General features: G+C 36.5%; 1 long non-coding RNA gene across 1 annotated transcript in view; it reads right to left on the reverse strand.

Annotated features, from left to right (window-relative positions):
- The window catches only part of LOC131275052 (uncharacterized), a 276,482-nt gene that overhangs the window by 110,601 nt on the left and 147,318 nt on the right, over window positions 1–18,563 (reverse strand). The window contains exons 2-3 of the long non-coding RNA XR_011648548.1: window positions 14,905–15,065; window positions 1,008–1,209 (exon numbers count right to left, since the gene is read on the reverse strand). This is a non-coding gene — a long non-coding RNA (uncharacterized lncRNA). The remainder of the gene's footprint in view (window positions 1–1,007; window positions 1,210–14,904; window positions 15,066–18,563) is intronic.

Genomic DNA, 18,563 nt, shown 5'->3' on the forward strand with positions numbered 1-18,563 from the left:
TATGCCCTTGAGACTACATTTCTCAAGCTGAACTAGAGCCCACCAGATGCACTTGAATATGAGTTGGAAAATAAATGCGAGGTGGCAGTTATCTTACTATCTCTATCCATTCTGGCAAGTCAGGTAATACAGATGTTTATGTGGTGACTAAACTCCACCTCCCAGATTCTGATTTCTTTATGGGCATAAAAGAAAGTTGTAGCAGTAGCAGCTTTCTGATGTCTGGCTAGCAACTATAGGGGTATGATCTTCGAATCAACAGCCCAGTGGTGGTCTTCTAACTTCTGTTCCTCTTACCCTACGATAATTCTATGAGCATTCAATTCCATCAATTAAACCATACATGGTTCACTAGTATTTTCTTCTTTCTGTACTGAACCCCAATGGATCCACATGCTATGGTACATATATATTATGAATAAATAGGGGACGTTACGAAGAGAGGACAACTCTTCCAGGGTAGAGGGTAGTTAGGAAAATATTCACAGAAAAATCATTGTTCAACTAAACCAGGTAGATATTGTATGGAAGCATTTAGTGTAGCCCCAAGTACATTATAGTAACTCGTGGATTCATGGCAAGTTTACACCAGGAAACTTTAGAGCAAGTTCATTCTAGGCTCTTTACTTTAAAATAAAGGAAACAGAGACTCAGAGAGGGAAAAAGACTTTAACTGAGAAATAGAAGTTGCAAGTCCAATGAGCAATGATACCAGCGCAAGTCCAGGACTTCTTATTATTAATCCCTTGCTTATTCAGCTTGAATGATTCTGTAATTTTTATTAGGCAAAATTATTGGGTAGAAGTGTATATATGTTTCACTTCTTATCTAAAAAAAGCACCGCAAGTGTCAATAAATGTTAGAATTGTATTTCTGTGGATAAATTTTAAAAGATTCACACACTAATTAAAAATAAACAAAAAATCTTTCAGAATTTGTTTCTTATGCTGTTGAAAGCACACCCCATGAAATGTGTTGGCTTAAATAACATGAAATTATTAACTTACAGTTTTGAGATTGGGAAAATATCCAAATCAAGGCATCATCAGGGCAATGCTTTCTCCCCAAGACTGTGGCATTGTGAGGCTGGCTGCTGGCAATCCTTGGTCCTTAGCTTGTCACATGACAAGGCATATGGTCGTATCTCTTGCTTTCTCTCTTCTCTTCCAGATTTCATTGATTTAGCTTCTGGATTCTGTGGCTTTCTCTCTGTGTGTGAATTTCATTCTCTTATAAAGGGCTCTAGTAGTAGGATTAAGACCTATCCTGATTGAGGCGGGTCACACCTTAACTGAAGTAATCTCATCAAAAGCTCTTGCTTACATAGGTTTACACCCATTGGAATAGATTAGCTTTAATATCAGTTTGGGGGAGTACAGAGCTTCCAACCACCACATATATCAAATAACAGAGATGAAAAATGAATTCTTCTAACCACAAAGTCAGATTTTTCCCAACCCACGTTGCTTATCTTTAATACACATTTATTGGTTACCTTTATTTCTCAGCATATCTATTTCACTTTTTGCATCCAGTGGACCTTCCCAGCTCCCAGACAAAAATACAAAATAGTGAAGGCAGGATATACATCTCTGTGTAAAGATGCTCACTTATGAGTCAACTAAACCTCTCTAGGAAAATATAACACAATTTAATGTTCTCCATGATATTCCTCAGTCTATGAATAAACAGATTTACTGGAAAATATTTCTCATTCTATTCTGAGTATAAGAATGTAACTGTCTTCATTAGAAGAGTCTAAAATCTCTTCATTTACAAATCTTTAACTTGCTGAAAAACAGTAGTGGGTCATAGTTCTGAAGACTTCAAAAGATTTCCTGATTCAGGACCTTAATTTCAAATGGTTTAGGTTTTATTTTCTTCATCGTAGAGTAAGTAAGACCTACAGGGATTAAATTTCTCTTATAAAATCACCAAGTTAGTCAGAGGCAGGAACGGTGTCAAGAACTCTGTCTTATCAGCTTCAAACACAGAGGAACACACTGCTCAGATTCAGCCTAACCCAGATCCTGAGCTAACCCCAAAAGAGGTGGGCAGTACATTTGTAGCCCTGTCTAAAATCCAAATACCAGCTGCCTAGGGTGGCTCCAAGTACCTGCAGACCTGTAAACCTATAATCTTCAACCATGGTCTTGACATGATTAAGTCTTTATTGATTGGCTTCTGCCTTTCCCCATTTTCTTTCCATTTCCTCTAGTGTATTTGAAGCCCTGATGAGCCCATCAGTATGTCTTTAGGGATCACAGGCAGATGCTGACATCCTGGACATCACTTAAGTTATTCCAATGTCCCAGAGGCTGCAATTTGGATTCCTAAGTTTAGTTGGGGTATGACTCCAAACAAAAGAAACCATCTAAAATGATGGCATTGCTTCTACAACCTGGAATGTAATAGGAGTTGTCTAGAACAGCATGCTGTAAAGGAAGATGACTTGTATAAAATGACTGATAGAGATTAAAAAAGATAATATTAGAATTTTTGTTTTCTTTTATTATATTGATCCTTTTTCAATTTATTTTCGGGTATGTTGCTTAATGTGCATATCATTAAGAAAGTAGTTTATGTAATAATTTAATAAATATGGATATATATATTAGAAATATAGCTGAAAGAACACGCATGATCAAGAAAATTTGCAGACCTCATTTGTAGGAACATAAGCAGCAGGATCCCATCCACTCGAGTTGACCTCTTTGGATGTTTCCAGACTGTATGCTCCTTATCTGTGGTTCATGTCTATGGACAGAATCTTCATTACCTACTTCCATGCTGGTACATAATAGATTTTCAATAAATATTCGTTGAATGAATGCATCAATCAATAAATAAATTAATTGAGACAGGCCTAATCAAAAAAGCTATCATGTACTTTTAGTTATTGTATTGGGATAAATAGAGCCTCCCCCCAAAAAATTAATGTGCACCATTAATTAAGGTCAGAATGTGACCTTATTTGGAAACAGGGTCTTTGCAGATATAATTAAGGTAAGAATCAAGTTGAGATCACATTTAATAGGGTAAGCCTAAATCCAATGAGACTGTTTTTTATAAGAGACAGAAAAGGATATTCAGAGAAGGCCATGAGGGAACAGAGATAGGCAGAGATGCTGTCACAAACTAAGAGGCCACCAGAAGCTGGAGGAGGCAAGGAAGGATTCTTCCCTAGAGCCTTCACACGATACATGACTCTGCCAACACTGTGATTTTGAATTTTTTAGCCTCCAGAATAGTGAGGGGATAAATTTCTATTGTTTTAAGACACCAAGTTTGTGGTAATTTGTTATTACAGCAGCCCTAGGAAACAAATATAGATACTTTATTTTAGATGAGAAGTCCCTTGCTTCAGATAGTTTAGTCCTCTTAGACCTGACTCACTTGCCCTTCTCCATTGCTCTAATGTATGACTCAAGCACAACTTCAGTGAAGGTTGCCCATGATATGAAAAGCAATGCTAGAATCTAGCTCCCCTAGTCCCACTATTGCACTCTGCCTGCTACACCTTGTTACTTTAGCCAGACAATTTATCTGTCAAGTTCTCAGAGTGGCTAAGGTGTGGGTAAATACACTGTGGGTATGTACCCAAGAATTTATGATGTAACTTGAAACTTTTCTGACCTCTGATATGTGCCGGTTCCAACAAGTTCAAAACAATCAAAAGATATATTCTAGTTTTATTTAGGTACCTGGATCTTCTGGTCACAGTAAAAACCAGGAAGTGAAATTTCTTTTTTTGAAACTCACCTTTGTCAACATTTACTATTTCTGAGTTCTCATCATATTAAGACTCATATATCAATACAAATTTAAATTATAGATAAATAAAATTGTTTTAAACATCCAAAAGGAGAATCAAAATCGTAATTTATAACTAGAATCAAAGTTCTAATTTTGGCAAACAGTTTCAGTCCACCTTTCATCTCCCTAACTAGCCTGTATCAACAAAACAATTTGCTTAAAACAATAGATGTCCTGCATGTCTTTCCTATGCCTAAGAGATGACTTATGTGAACATAACTTTAACTGTGCTTGAGTCACTCAATAAATATTAGATCCTATTCTTCTGGACTAAAAAAAGAAATGAACATTCAGAAGATCCTTTTGAATTTATTTGCTCAATTATTGTTAATGTGATCGAAGCTACCATATCTCCCTGATTTTGTGCTTATTTATGACTGTACTTGATTTTGAACATGAGGAAAAAACACTATTAGTGATGCAGAAGTGTCAGGATTGCTGGGACATGATTGAGTGTGGCAATCAAAAAGGTAGGGTATATCAAGCAAAAGTAAGTTGAACCCTAATCTGTAAAAAAATAAGATTTTTAAAAGAGAAAGAAGAAAAAGAAAGGAGGTGTAATGGTTAGGCTAATGTGTCAATTTGGCCAGGTAATTGTGCCCAGTGGTTTGGTCAAGCAAGCACTGGGCTAATTGTAATACAAGGACATTTATGGACTTTAGTCATCAGTGAGTTCACTGCATAGATGGCTGGTTACATATACAATCAACCAAGGAGATTGCCATGAGCAGTGAGTGATGTTTTATCCAATCAGTTGAATGAAAGGGGAAGTAATTTCAGCATTCAGAGAGAATTTTCTAGCTCAACTTCAGAGAGCCAGTGTCTCCTAGGAATTCATCAAGGAACTTCATAGGAGCCCCTGGTTTGCAACCTACCTGCAGAATTTGGACTTGTGCATCCCCACAGTCACATGAGAGCATTTTATAAGCTCTCATACTGTTTATAGTTATCTCCTGTCGATTCTGTTTCTCTAGAGTACCCTAACTAATACAGCTTGGTACCAGGAGTCAGGTGGCGCTTTTGCAATTACTAAAAATTCTGGAACGGTTTTATAAATGGATAAAGGGTATTTCTTTTTAAGGATTGTGAGATGCTTGATGGAAAAGGCTTAGATTGCTTTGAAGAGACTGTAAGTAGGAACATGGATGCTTAAGAGTCCTTTGATGAGGCCTTAGAAGTAAATGATGAAACTATTATTGGAAACTGGAGGAAAGGTGATCCATGTTTTAAAGTTGCAGAGAACTCAGCAAGATTGACTCCTGACGTTATATGGAAGGCAGATTTTGAAAATTACAAACTTGGGCATTTAGCCAAGGAGATTTCCAAACTAAATGTAGAAAATGCAGCCTGGCTTCTCCTTGCAGCTGATAGCAAAATGTTAGAGGAAAGAGATAAGTTGATAACTGAATTATTGGACACAAAGAAACCAGAAACTGATTCCAGGAATTCCAAGTCTCTGGAAATAAAGTGCCCAGATGATAGTGCCCCATTTGAGGAATTAACTAAACTTGGAACTTTGAAGTTAGGAATGAAAATGCAGTTATCCAGGAAAGACTTGTGGAAAGTATTACTGTCTAATGGCTTGGACCCCTACTTCCTGCATGTTAAAACAACAAGCTTTTTTTGCAAGCTCTCTATGAACAAAATCACTGTCAGCCTGGACTAAAAGGGACAGGGAAGGGAGAGATGGAAGGGAAAATGGATTTAAGAGGAAAACCATGGAAGCTGAAGTCTGTAATTAAGATATCTCCTTGGGCCAAGACAGGAAACTTACCCATGTGTGTGGAAAGGGTGAGTTTGTTGGGCATTTGATGAGGGTAGTTGCTCCAGCCCACTGTTTAGTATGAGTTTTGCTGCCCCAGGCTACAGAGAGGGTGGAGCTCATTTCCCAAATGTTGGGAAGAGGGAGGTCGACACCCCAATGCTCTGAGAGGGATGAACCTATCCCCATAGATTAGGGAAGGCCAGGTCACCACCTCACTCTTCTGAGAAGATTGGGCCTGTATGCCAGATATTAGGGAGAATGTCGCTGCCACCTCACTGTACTAAGGGGGTTGAGACTGTACCGCAGAGATTGGGTAAAATATGGCCATCGCCCCAAAGTTCTTGGAGGGTTAGTTCTGGAGCTCAGTTGCCATTCAGATGCTTGATGAGGATGGAACCAAGAAAACAGCCATTGGACAAACATGTGGAAAGGTCCATGAGGCCCCAAGGAAGAGGAGAAACCATCATTTTAAGAATGACTCTCAGACTTTGAAACCTAATGGAATATGCCCTGTGGATTTTCAGAAATGTTAGGGACCTGTGATGCATGTTTCCTTCCCCAATTCTCCATATGGTAATGAAAAGTTTATTCTTTGTCTGTCCCTTCGTATATCAGAAGTAGACAAATTGTTTTGTAAGTTTCACAGGTCTATAACCAGAGGGAACTTTTCCCCAAGACAAACTGTATTTGGCATTGTTACTGTTCTAAGGATTTTTAAAAAAATATTGTAATGTCTTTTTGGAATTCAGAGGGTGGACTGTGGCAGTTTGAGATTATTTATGAATTCCAAAAAGAGATATTTGATTATGTTTGTAAACTGATCTGCTCCTCTGAGTGTGATCCCTTAGATTGTATTAGATTCAGCTGAGATATCTTTGATTAAACTGTGTTACGATTAGGGCTTTGGGCTGATATAAATGGACACTCACTCAAGAAGACACAGAAGGCATAGGAAGAAAGAGAGCTCCATAGACACATCAGAGGAGAGAACTTTGATCCTGCAGCCCCAGGAAGATAGATGAGCATTTGACTGATAGTTTGCAGCTGAGGAGAACAGAACAGCCAAGCTGACGATGTCCAGAAAGAAACAAACCCTAAGCCAGCCTACAGCTGAGAATAGAAGAAACTGGGCCCACAGAGCCTGAAGAGAAAGACCGAAGGAGAGACCAGGCCTGCCATCTTACTTAACATGTGGCAACTGACTTGGGTAAGAAAGTACCTCTTTTGGTACCTTGATTTGAACTCTTAGGGCCTTATAATTGTAAGTTTTTACCCCAAATAAATACCCTTTATAAAAACCAACAGACTTCTGGTACTTTGTATCAGCATCCCTTGGGCTGACTAATATTTAGTAATTCTATAAAGGAAGAAAGACTAAGAAGGATGGAAATGCAAAAAAGTGAAATTCAGATTAAGACAATCACAAATGGTCAAAATTCAGCTGGGCTCAGATTCATAAACATGCAATGAGCACCTATTATGAGCCAAGCACTTAGGTGAAAATGAGTAAAACATGGGAACTCGAGCCATAGTCTGGTGAACTATTAGAATCTCATTGAAAAAGAAAAAGACAGGATATGAAGAAACCTGTGTCTACACAAGGGGAAATTTGTGGAACTCTGCTTTAAAAGGAAACTTCAAGGGGCAAGTCATAGACATACGTATAGGATCTCCAGTGCATATTTGAATACACATAGAAAGTCTCACTACATGAGCATGCTTTTGTTTGTTCTACTTAAGCAGTGAATTAATTGTGTGAACAAATGGACCATAAAACCAAGGATAGATATCAAACAGAGAGAACCAGGAGCAGGAAATAGGTAAGAACAGTGGCCAGAGAGCTGATGCCTAGATATGGCTTAAAAAAATAAAGATTAAAACAAAAAAAGATTTCAAGGAAAATATGACTGAAGTGGTACCTAGGGACAGTTAGAGGTAGAGGACCCAAGAGGAGTCTCATTTTATTTGCAGGGTTCAGGATGACTCAATAGCCTCAGACAACAGCCAACCAGATGTGCTGACCTGCAGGTGTCCTGGAGAGAAGCCTATTTCTCTGATTTAAGCTGAGTCCAGTTCTACATTTTAATCAATTATTTGACTGGCAATATAGAAAATGATTCTATGAAATGTGATGATGTAAGAAAGTTGTAGGGTAGAGGGAAGATATAAATAACAAATGATGGAAATGATAGAAACAGAATTAAAAATCATACTGATTGGCCAGGTGAATGTATATAAATTTATGAAAATAGTAGTATAACAGTGATTTACCTAAAGTTTCATGGTGAATTCAGTCACACAAGTACAGGATGGGTGACTGGTTGCTAGAAATTTCTGCTATTTATTTTTCCCTTGATACCAAACTTAACATGAGATAACATGGAATTCAGATATACAAACACACAAATACAACCTAAGACTACATTTAAAAAATGTAATGCCCAAATTAAATCCTCTTTTATTCTACATAGGTTCAGATTTCAAATGGATTATTATGCCCCCTTCTGAATTTATTATGAAGCCTGCTGAAAGATCTGGAAGCAAGGAACTGGCAAGGTTTAGGCCAGAGGAGAGATTAATTCAGGGGATCAATAATATCCTCAAATGGCTGAAGGTCTCATGTGAAGGAAGGATTTGACTAATTATGTTGTTAGAGAAGGTAGATTAGAGATGATGGACAAAAATACAGAAGGACATGCTTTGGTGGTAAATAATGGACCTTTTTCTGTCATTAGAGCTGACAACAATGGTCTGCCTGCTTTAAGAATAAGTGAACTCTGTGCCACTGGAAGCATTTTAGAAGGGACTAGATGACTCTTGACCATGGGGGCGGGTGGACAATAGACTCCTTATGTCCTTTTCTACCCTATGGGTCATAAGTATAGCCTTATAGACCAAGAAAAAGAATAGAATAAAGAAAGCATGTATCCACATACCATCTCTGTTATGTCAGAAAAACAATAAATTTCTGTGAAACTCAGTTTTCCAAGCTACTTCACAGTTTTTAGGAAAATTAGATTATATAACCCATGTAACACAACTGTCATATAGTGGATGCTAAGCAAGTCATGGAAATATATCCCATTATTATGATTTTCATTACATAATCTCTATAGAGTAAGACTGGTAAATATTTTAATCCTACTGGATAGATGAAAAGATTTTTTAAAATTTCTACACAACTGAGCCAAAACAGTCTAGTCAACAAATGGTGCAGGGAGAATTGAATAGCCATATCCAAAAGAAAGAAAGAGGACCCCTATCTCTCTCTAAGTGGATCAAGGACCTAAGTATAAAAGCAGTAACCATAAAATTCCCAGAAGAAAATGTAGGAAAACATATTCAAGATCTTGTGATAGGCGGTAGTTACTTAAACCTTACATCCAAAGTATGAACTACAAAAGAAAAAAGATAAATAGGACTTCCTCAAAATTCAACACTTTTGCACCTCAAAGGACTGTCAACAGGATGAAAAGGCAGTCAACTCAATGGGAAAAAATATTTGGCAATCGCATATCCAATAAGGGTTTAATATATTTGATATATAAAGAGATCATACAACTCAACATTAAAAAGACAAACTATCTAATTAAGAAAACTGGGCAAAAGACTTGAAAAGACAACTGTCTAAAGAAGAAATACAAATGGTAAAGAAACATGAAAAAATGTTCTCACTAGCAATTAAGGAAATGTAAATGAATACTTCAATGAGATATCATTTCACACCCATTAGACTGACCACTATTAAAAAGTCGGAAAACTGCAAATGTTGGAGAAGATGTGGAGAGATAGGAATGCTTACTGTTCGTGGGAAGGTTGAATGGTACAGCAACTGTGGAGGATTGTATGGCACTTCTGAAGTGTAGCAGTTTGATATAATTATGAATTCCAAAAATAGATATTGGGTTATGTTTGTAATCTGGTCTATCACTAGGCATAATTGACTTATGATTAGGGCTTTAATTGGACCACTATATTAGGGCATTGACTTCGTGCCCCTTGGTGGGTGGGGACTCACAGATAAAAGGCATGGCAAGGGACAGAGTTGGAGCTTTTGATGTGAGGGTTTTTGATGTTGGATTTTGATGATGAAGCCTTAAACTGGGGCCCTGGGAAGTAAGCTCACAGAAGAAAGAGGAGCCAGCCCAGGAAGAGAGGAAACCCGGGCTCAGAAAGAAGCAAGTCCTGGGAAGAAAGGAACCTTGAATCCAGAGAGAAGCAAGACCCTGGAAGAGAGGAACCTAGGAAGCCTGAATCCTCACAGATGTCAGCAGCCATCTTGCTCCAACACATGAAAATAGACTTTGGTGAGGAAAGTAACTTATGCATTATGTCCTGATATCTGTAAGCTCTTACCCCAAATAAATACCCTTTATAAAAGCCAACCAGTTTTTGGTATTTTGCATCAGCACCCCTTTGGCAGACTAACACATTAATGAAGTTGAATATAGATTTGCCAAGTGACCCAGCAATACCATTGCTAGGTATATACTCAGAAGAACTGAGAGCAGTGACACAAACAGACATCTGCACACTGATGTTCATTACCAGCATTACTCATTTTAGCCAAAAGTTGTAAACAACCTAGGTATTCATTAACTGAGGAATGGATAAACAAATTGTGGTGTATACATACAATGGAAAATTATGCAGCAGGAAGAAGAAATGAAGTTGTGAAGCATATGACCACTTGGATGAACCTGGAGGACATTATGTTGACTGAAGCAAGCCAGACTCAAAAGGACAAATAATGTATGATTGTGCTATTATGAACTAAATATATTGTGGGGTTATTTTTTTTTTTTTGCAGTTCTAAATATGTTTTTTTATCTTATTTTCAAAGATAATACTATTGACAATTTTTCAGATAAATTTCTAGGTACAGGTTTGGAGAAAATACTGATATGGGAATATGCATTCTTTCTTTTAAAGTTCTAGAAAGATAGCCCCTGCAATATGCACCAAATATTATCCATGCTATTTCCCCCTTTAGACAGTGTCTGATATTGGGATTTTGAGCTCTGGTGAGTTAGTGGTTGTAGCTTCAAATTATTATTTTTTTAAAATAAATATATATTATTTAAACATGTGGAATTAAAAATTAGAATATAGATCACCAGAAAATAGAATGAGGATAGAGAATGGAAAGCTGATAGTTAATCTGTGCAAAATTGGTTATAAGGTTGTTTGTAAATCTTTGGAAATGAATTGAAATGGTGAGAGCACATCATGTTGTTTATGTTTAGCTGAGCTATCATATGGGTACGACAGTGGTTGAAAGGGAAAGCCTAAGGACATTTATATTACTAGAAAGAAGGCAAGAATCTGTATAGTATAGTGAAACCTCATGTAAAATACAAATATGGGTGATATATTGCATGTATAAGACAATTTTTACAAATTATAAATACAAATAAACTAGAGAGAAGGAAACAGAATTGCAGCTTTGTACAGTAGGGGAAGCACAGAGAGATTGGGGGGTGATGAGTTTTGTTTGGTTGGTTTGTTGGTTTTTGTTTATTATTATTATTATTATTACTGGAATAAGGAAAATGCTCTAAAATGATTGCAGGAATTAATGCACAACAATATGATTATATTGAATACCACTGATTGTATACTTTGGATGGATTTATATTTTATTAATATGTATCAATAAAATTGATTTTTTAAAAAAATTAGGTAAAGTATTTGTGCTTTCTGATCCTACCTCTGAAGAATAAAACTACAGGTTATCCTCTGATTATCTTCTAATGGCTTAAGCAAGTGATCCTCCTGTAATAAATATTGACTCAAATTAAAATATTCATACTTCACAGATGACTCAGGTTTCCGATAGAAACAAAAGTGAAACCAATATATTAATTAAGATTCAAAATTCAAGTTTCAGACAAGTACCTTAGATAGAAAGATATTTTAAAAATCTACAATTGAGAGTGGAAATTATTCTCTCTTAAATAGTTCGTTTTTGTCCAGATATTATCTGAAGAGGGGGATACTTTCAGAAAGAGGAAGTTTATCATGTAAAACTCTTTAAAGGTTAAACACATAAAAGTTCCTCTCTCTTGCAGCTTTCCTTTAAACAATGGAATGACTTTAGATGGTGTAGCTTATAGACAATTTTAAAAGTTCATTTAAATGCCCATTAAGTATTAGTTAATTAAGATTTGCAATTAAAAGTATGTATCCTTAAATGCAAGTGAAATTGTTCTGGTTGTTCTCATTATGAATTTATCCAATAAATCATAACTAAAATACTCATAATAAAAGCATTCATCCTAGAAAGAAACTTGCTTGAACACAGTACTAGGAAGAAAAGAAAAAAAAAAAAAGAATTGTCCTAGTGCATACAGAGTGAGGAGGGGAATGTAGCTTTGCTAAGAAAACTTCATATAAAAGCCCCAAATTATGCAGAAAAATTATTTTGAAGAAACTTCATATGAACTTTTTTTTCGATTTTGAGAGCAGATGAAAGACATTTGTGATGCTAAAAGCAATAGCTGTCACCTGATCTGTGAACTCTGCCAATTTCAAGAATCTAGGTAAAACTAGTGTTAAGAACTTCTGTCTGGGCTGTTAGTAAATACAGACAACAGGAGAAAGGAAGCTTGTGCAAAGATATTAGGAAATTAATCCAAACTATTATCACCAGAGTCGGACAAAGGAAAAGAAAATAAAGAGGGAAGGTACAGGTGGGAGGGGGACATGGGGGGAAGGGGGAAGAAGAAGTGACATTTGGTGATGAACCATATGTGCGTGGTTTGAAAGACATGACTGAATTGTTTTTGGTGCAGTATTATTCTGACATTTAGAATGAGGCAATTTTCCATTTCCATTAATGTACTGCCAAATAGAAGGGGAACTGTCGCGAATTAAAGACTAAAGAAAGCTGTTCCTCAAAGTTGTATTAAATCATTGCTGATGAACTCATTAAGAACAAATTAACTAGGTAATTGTACTAGGAATAATTAAAAAGAAAACTCAAGTAAAATTATATAATTTCACTGCTTCTTAAATGGTCCAACAATAAACAATATCAGTACATGGTGTGAAAGCAAGATAGTTTCTTTGGTCTCCAAACCTCTCATTGTCCTCAGAGTGAACTCAGGATTACTTCAGAAAGAAGAGCAAACTTGACATCATATCTCAACAGACCTTATACTAATCAGAAGACATTATGGGAAATGAAACCCCCAACCTATTTTTCAAATAGAAAAACAGATTAAAACTTGCCTACCTTATGTCAGGTGAGGTAGTAAGAAGCACAGATAGGTTGTTAGTACTCCACACTGTGCACTCAGCTCCCTTCTAATGCCAGCACAGAGTAGATCATTATAACTGTACCAAGAAGTCTCGCTATTTTATTTGAAATCAGGCATACATGATATTATGCCTTCCTCAGATGAGTGCTGAAATCCCTCTCCAGGGTCTTCAAATTCCCCAAGTGGAATTCAGGTTTCACACTGATGACCTGAGAAGATGATCTCAAGAGCCCAGGTTTCCCAAATTTCCAAGGTGATCGGCCCCTTGTATATTGACTCAGACACCCTTCCTATATTATTCTCAACATTGACGCTCTAGGGATTGTAGACAAACTGGGGTGGGGGTGGGGGAAAGGGGAGGCATCAGCAGATCACACAAGGCTCCTTAATTTGTCCCTTGGCCACACTCTACATTTTCTTATGTTGAGTCCATATTCTAGAACCCAGTAACAAAGTCCTTGAAACTTTTCATACTGTCCTCTTACAGGAATCACATGATAAGTGCTTTTTACAATTTTGATGGAGGAATGAATAACAATGTTGTATATTTAAATTAGAGCCCATATACAGAATTCTTCCCACAAAACAGCAAATGGTCATTTGTAACTCCTAGAAATACTGGTTCTAACCTGTATAATAAACAGAAAAATAGGGACATGTTTTAAATGTGAATTAATCTATTGCCTTTCCCTGATTTTTCCTTTCACAGCTGTTAAAGTAAAGCTCAACTTCTCTAAAGTAATTCCTAAAGGGTATATTGTTATATGGCTTTTTAAATTTCAGTTGATGCTTGAATTCATAAAAATCCTCTTTAAAAGTACATTTTCACCTGGATTAATTTTATATGGCCTTGAATCATTTTTCATTTACCACATTTATAGAGAATTTTTTATCTTATGATCTCAAAGCCCATTTACACGTTAATTATTTTCTAAGGTAGGGCAGGATGGAATTATTGTTCCCACTTTGCAGGCACTGAAATAAATACATATACATACAAGGCTTTCCATAGATCACTCAGCCAGGGGAGATTTGAGGCTCAGGGTCAAATCCACTTTTCTTCTTCCAAGACATCACAATATTTCTAGTCCTTTGTTTCTTAAAAATGTCTTTTTCTATTCTAATTTCACTTCAGTTTAACTTCTGGCTTACTAAACTTAAAATAGAAAAGTGCATGTGAATTTCTCCACCCCCCTCCACCAACTCATTCTCAAGGTCATTGAGCACGGCCAATTATTGTTGACCTAGTGCCAAAACAAATTCTGTCCAAATGAACAGGAACCACAGACAGTCATTTGATGGAAAGTTTGAAGACCCTATAAAGTTATTCAAAAAATTATAGTCCCTTTAAAATACTTAAAACGATTATTAAATGCTGGCAAGGACAAGCTACCTAGCCATTTCCATATCAAAAGATTTCTATGTAGAAAGAAAACTACTATGTCTGGACATGTTGCTCCATCTCTATTTATAAGCACTAAATTCAATAAATCAAATTCAAAATGTATGAAATCAAGATGAGCCACCTTTGTCTTTTTAAATCAGACACTTTCATTTGTTTTTGCTATGGTTCATGGTTTGCAGCTCACTGATCTGATCATTAAACCCACAGAAAAAGTGACCTTAGGAGAATGTTCCAGAAAAGAAATTTAAAAATCCCTTTTGCTTTGTTTTGTTTATTTGTTTTTATTTTTCAAAGTATATTTTCACCTTTTGTCTTATAGATGAAATAGAAAACATTTGACGAAACAAAAAATATTTACATAAAAGACCCTATGTCAACTTGTTTGAAAATGTTCTGGGCTAAGAACATTTTTCTAGCTTCATTCCTTGCCAGTGCAAGGTCAGCCTTTCTACTGAATGTTGTTTCCTGAAATGAGGATACTTCATTTGTACTCCAAGTCAAGTCACCAAGGACCACAAATTGTCTTCTGACCTCCTTGGGGCTGAGCTCCATGCTCTGTTAGCTGGCTAAACAGAGCGTAGTAAAGGCCCATCTAACCCTGGATACATACATTTTCAATGATCACTGCCTGTATTCACACTTACGAGGAGACTTACCAGGATGTGGAAGAAGAAATCTCTTTTCAGTCATGTGATTTTATTAACACCATCTTCTTCAGTGGCCTATCACAAAGAGCACATTTTGCAATGACCCCATCATGCTTTCTTCCTCTGATTTACATTTATATTTCTTCACTTTGCCACAGTAACATTTCACACTTTTGAAGGAAACAGAGACATAGGAAAAGTATTGGCATTTGATTATTTTTATTTAAATATGTATACAAACATATCTCTAAATACTGTGAGATAGGCAGGCAGTCTCATAGACACATGACCTTTTGTTTGATTATACTATGGATGTAGAAAAACTTCCTCTAATATTGGGCTTAGATTATATGAGTTTAAGAATAAAGAAATTTATTTAAATTTCTTAATTTATCTCTTATCCCCAGTACCTCAGAAGCAGAACTTATTTGGAAACAGGGTTGTTACACATGGAATTAGCCAAGTTAAAATGAGGTCATACCAGAGTAGGTTAGGGTCTTAATCCAAAAGAGCTGGTAGCTTTATAAAAAGAGGAGAGAAGACATAGATGGACAGAGAAGAGAGAACAGCATTTGATGAATGAGGTGGACAACACCATGAATTGCCAGCAAACCACCCCCAGATGCCAGGAGAGAGAAATAGAACAGATTCTCCCCTACTGAGTTCAGTGGGATCATGACCCTGATGTTGTAGGACAATACATTTCCATAGTTTTAAGACACCCAATTTCTGGTACTTTGTTACAGCAATGCTAGGAAACTAAGACAAGGTCTTTAGGCTTTCACACAATAAGTCTTACCTTCTACCCCTTCAAAATAATTTCCAGTCTTCTCACTAGTTATAAGAATCCCCAAAAGCATTTTTTTTTCTTCTATACTTTTCACTTTTGTTTGTTTGTTTATCTTTGTTTTTTTTAAAGATATTTGGATCACACAAAATATTACATTAAAAAATGTAAGCGGTTCCCATATATCCCACTCACCACACTCCCCACTCTTCCCACATCAACAACTTCTTTCATTACTGTGGTATATAGTCTTCTTTTTTCAAGTCTAAGCTATTTCTGATTCATTATAACTGATTATCATGTTGATGGGCTTTAATGGCCTAACTCTAAACTTCTTTACAGAACAGTTAATTTTCTCTAATTTCAAATTTGGGGAATCTTGTTTTATTTTCTGCAGATTGCTGTTTCCTTAAGCTGACTCAGGCATAAAGTTTTCCTACTAGTCCCTTTCTTTGTACAATATTCCCATTGAGAGGCATTCACTATGAAGGGCTACATTTGGCACTGTACCACCTGAGATTGACGCCTCTCCTTCCATATACTTTAATCACATCTATTGATAACCACCACGAAATTATATTCCCGGACTTGGCTCATCTTATACCATCGAGACAACTCCACACCCAATCCTCTAGCTGCAACCTGTATGTCTTCTAATCAGTGCATACTATCACGGCTAAAATAAATCTTCTTTCAGATTTAGCATTTAATTCCTTCCCCCAACCCTAGCCATTAGCTTTCAGGCCCATATAAGTAAAGATACTTCTCCCTGCTCTCCGTGCGATCTACTGTCATCTACTGTCCTCCCAAGTGCCATTTGTTTTAGTATCAGTCATATTTCCCCCAAAGCAATAGCAATCTGAAAGTAAACATCATTAAAAATAAGAGAAAAACTTGTCTCACTAATTGGTTATTAGTGCTAGCATAATGATAATGAGCCACTGCCCCTCCTTCTTTCAGTTCCTCTGTAATTCAAGTCTCCATTCTTTAAACAATATTCTTCTCCCTTATCTGGTTCTGGATCTTTTTACATGTTTTGTAGCACTAGAAATATACTCAACTAAGAACTCAAGCAAATTTCCTCAGCATTTACTTGTGATGGCCATGGGGAGACCACCATGCATCCAGAAGCTATCCTAAAGGAAGGGGGTACAGGGCGGTTGAGGTTGTGGTTGTTAGAGTTGAGAAACTATAGTTTGAATCTCAGTTTTGCTACTTATTTATTATATGATATTAGGCAAATGACTTAAACTTTATGAGCTTGAATTTCTCCATCTACAAAATGAAGTTAATAATAAAGCTACCTCATATACTGACATGTTGCATGTGAAACACATTTAGCACAATAGCTACCATGTAAGAAGTACAAAAACATTATCAATAAAATATCTCATATTCCATTTGAACATCTACTGCTCATCTAAAGTCATATTATATTGTAAGGCAATATGAAATAATTATGATCAATAATGTTCCCCAAAGGATATTTTCAAAATATGTATTAAAATTCAGGATAACATGGAAAATTTCATAATTGAATTTTTTCCAGAGAGATTAGTTAACTGCCTGAGGTCCCACAGTTGGATTGTTGGAGATGCCTAGAGAAGAACTCAGGCTGCCTGACTCCTGATCAATTGCTCTTTTGCTGTATAGCACTGGATCTGGTTGACTCCTTCTGAAAAGTATTAATAATTTTCATTTGAGGGAAAAATATACTTTGGAAACAGAAATAATTTTGTTTGCTTATCCTGGAAAGCCAATGAGCTGCTTGAAGAAGAAAAGTGCTCAAGTTTTAAGGTAAAATGGCTATCAGCTGTCAAGACAACTCCAGCTCTGACAAATATCTAAGGTCTAGAAAAGGACTACTGTCCACTTCCCATTCAGCATAGACCTTTGTCTCATAATAGAGTCGTTTCTTCTCATGAAACTTTTCCTTTGTTGTTACTGAGCACTGTAATTAAACATTCTTCCTGAATCTGCTTGGCAGCTGCCACAGTGTTCTAAGTAACCATTCATAGCCCTGTGTATTATTATCTTAATCTTCTGTTATTAAAAAAAAAACACAACACAATAGCAACAACTATTTTATGCCAAAAACCAGATATAAATCCTGAAAAAGCCTTACATTTGGATTTATTAGGCTGAGTATTAATTGACAGATTGTGGGTGGTGGGTTCAATTCTTTAAGACACAAGGACCTCTGTTAGGTTAAAATAAGCATGCAATTTTGAGTTCTACTTGAGTTATATTCAGCTTATGTGTTAACTTCAACATAGCTTGGGAAGCATTCACCGCACTGAATATTCATATGGCGTGCATGATACAGACACTGAACCCAATTTAGTAAATGAATACTTGTAATTTCACCAAAGCCCCGCCGAGAGATTATTATGCAGATTTATGAAGGAATATCACTGAAGCAATTCTTGGCTATGTCTTCAGTCACCAAGGACTCAAAGTGTGTAAACCTCAAATAATTTCTGACATATTTACTGCTACTGGTTTCATCTTCTGAACTTTTCCGACATTACCTCTCACTCTATGTTTCATCTCTAATTTTCCCTTCGATATTCTTGCCCTTGAGCAAAGAGCCAGCATTATAACACCTATGAGCACTGCCAAGTTCCTCCTGACAATATCCTGGCTGCCATAATGCCAGCAATCTGTTCCAATCCTGTCACTGCAAAATCTCATTAAAGGCAAAAGAATGCCCGGTCACAAGCAAATAGGTACACAGCAGAGTGGGCTCATGTTTCTGGGAGTGGCTGTGCCCTGTGCTGGAGCCTTCTGATGTCTTCAAAGTAATCCTAAAGCAGCAGAGATTTGTGCTCAGAGAGCAAAAGCTAATGTCAGTCAAGCAAACTACAGTATAGAGACTTAA

The sequence above is a fragment of the Dasypus novemcinctus genome, chromosome 1 (assembly GCF_030445035.2).
Source record: "Dasypus novemcinctus isolate mDasNov1 chromosome 1, mDasNov1.1.hap2, whole genome shotgun sequence".
In the NCBI taxonomy this organism is placed as follows: Eukaryota; Metazoa; Chordata; class Mammalia; order Cingulata; family Dasypodidae; genus Dasypus; species Dasypus novemcinctus.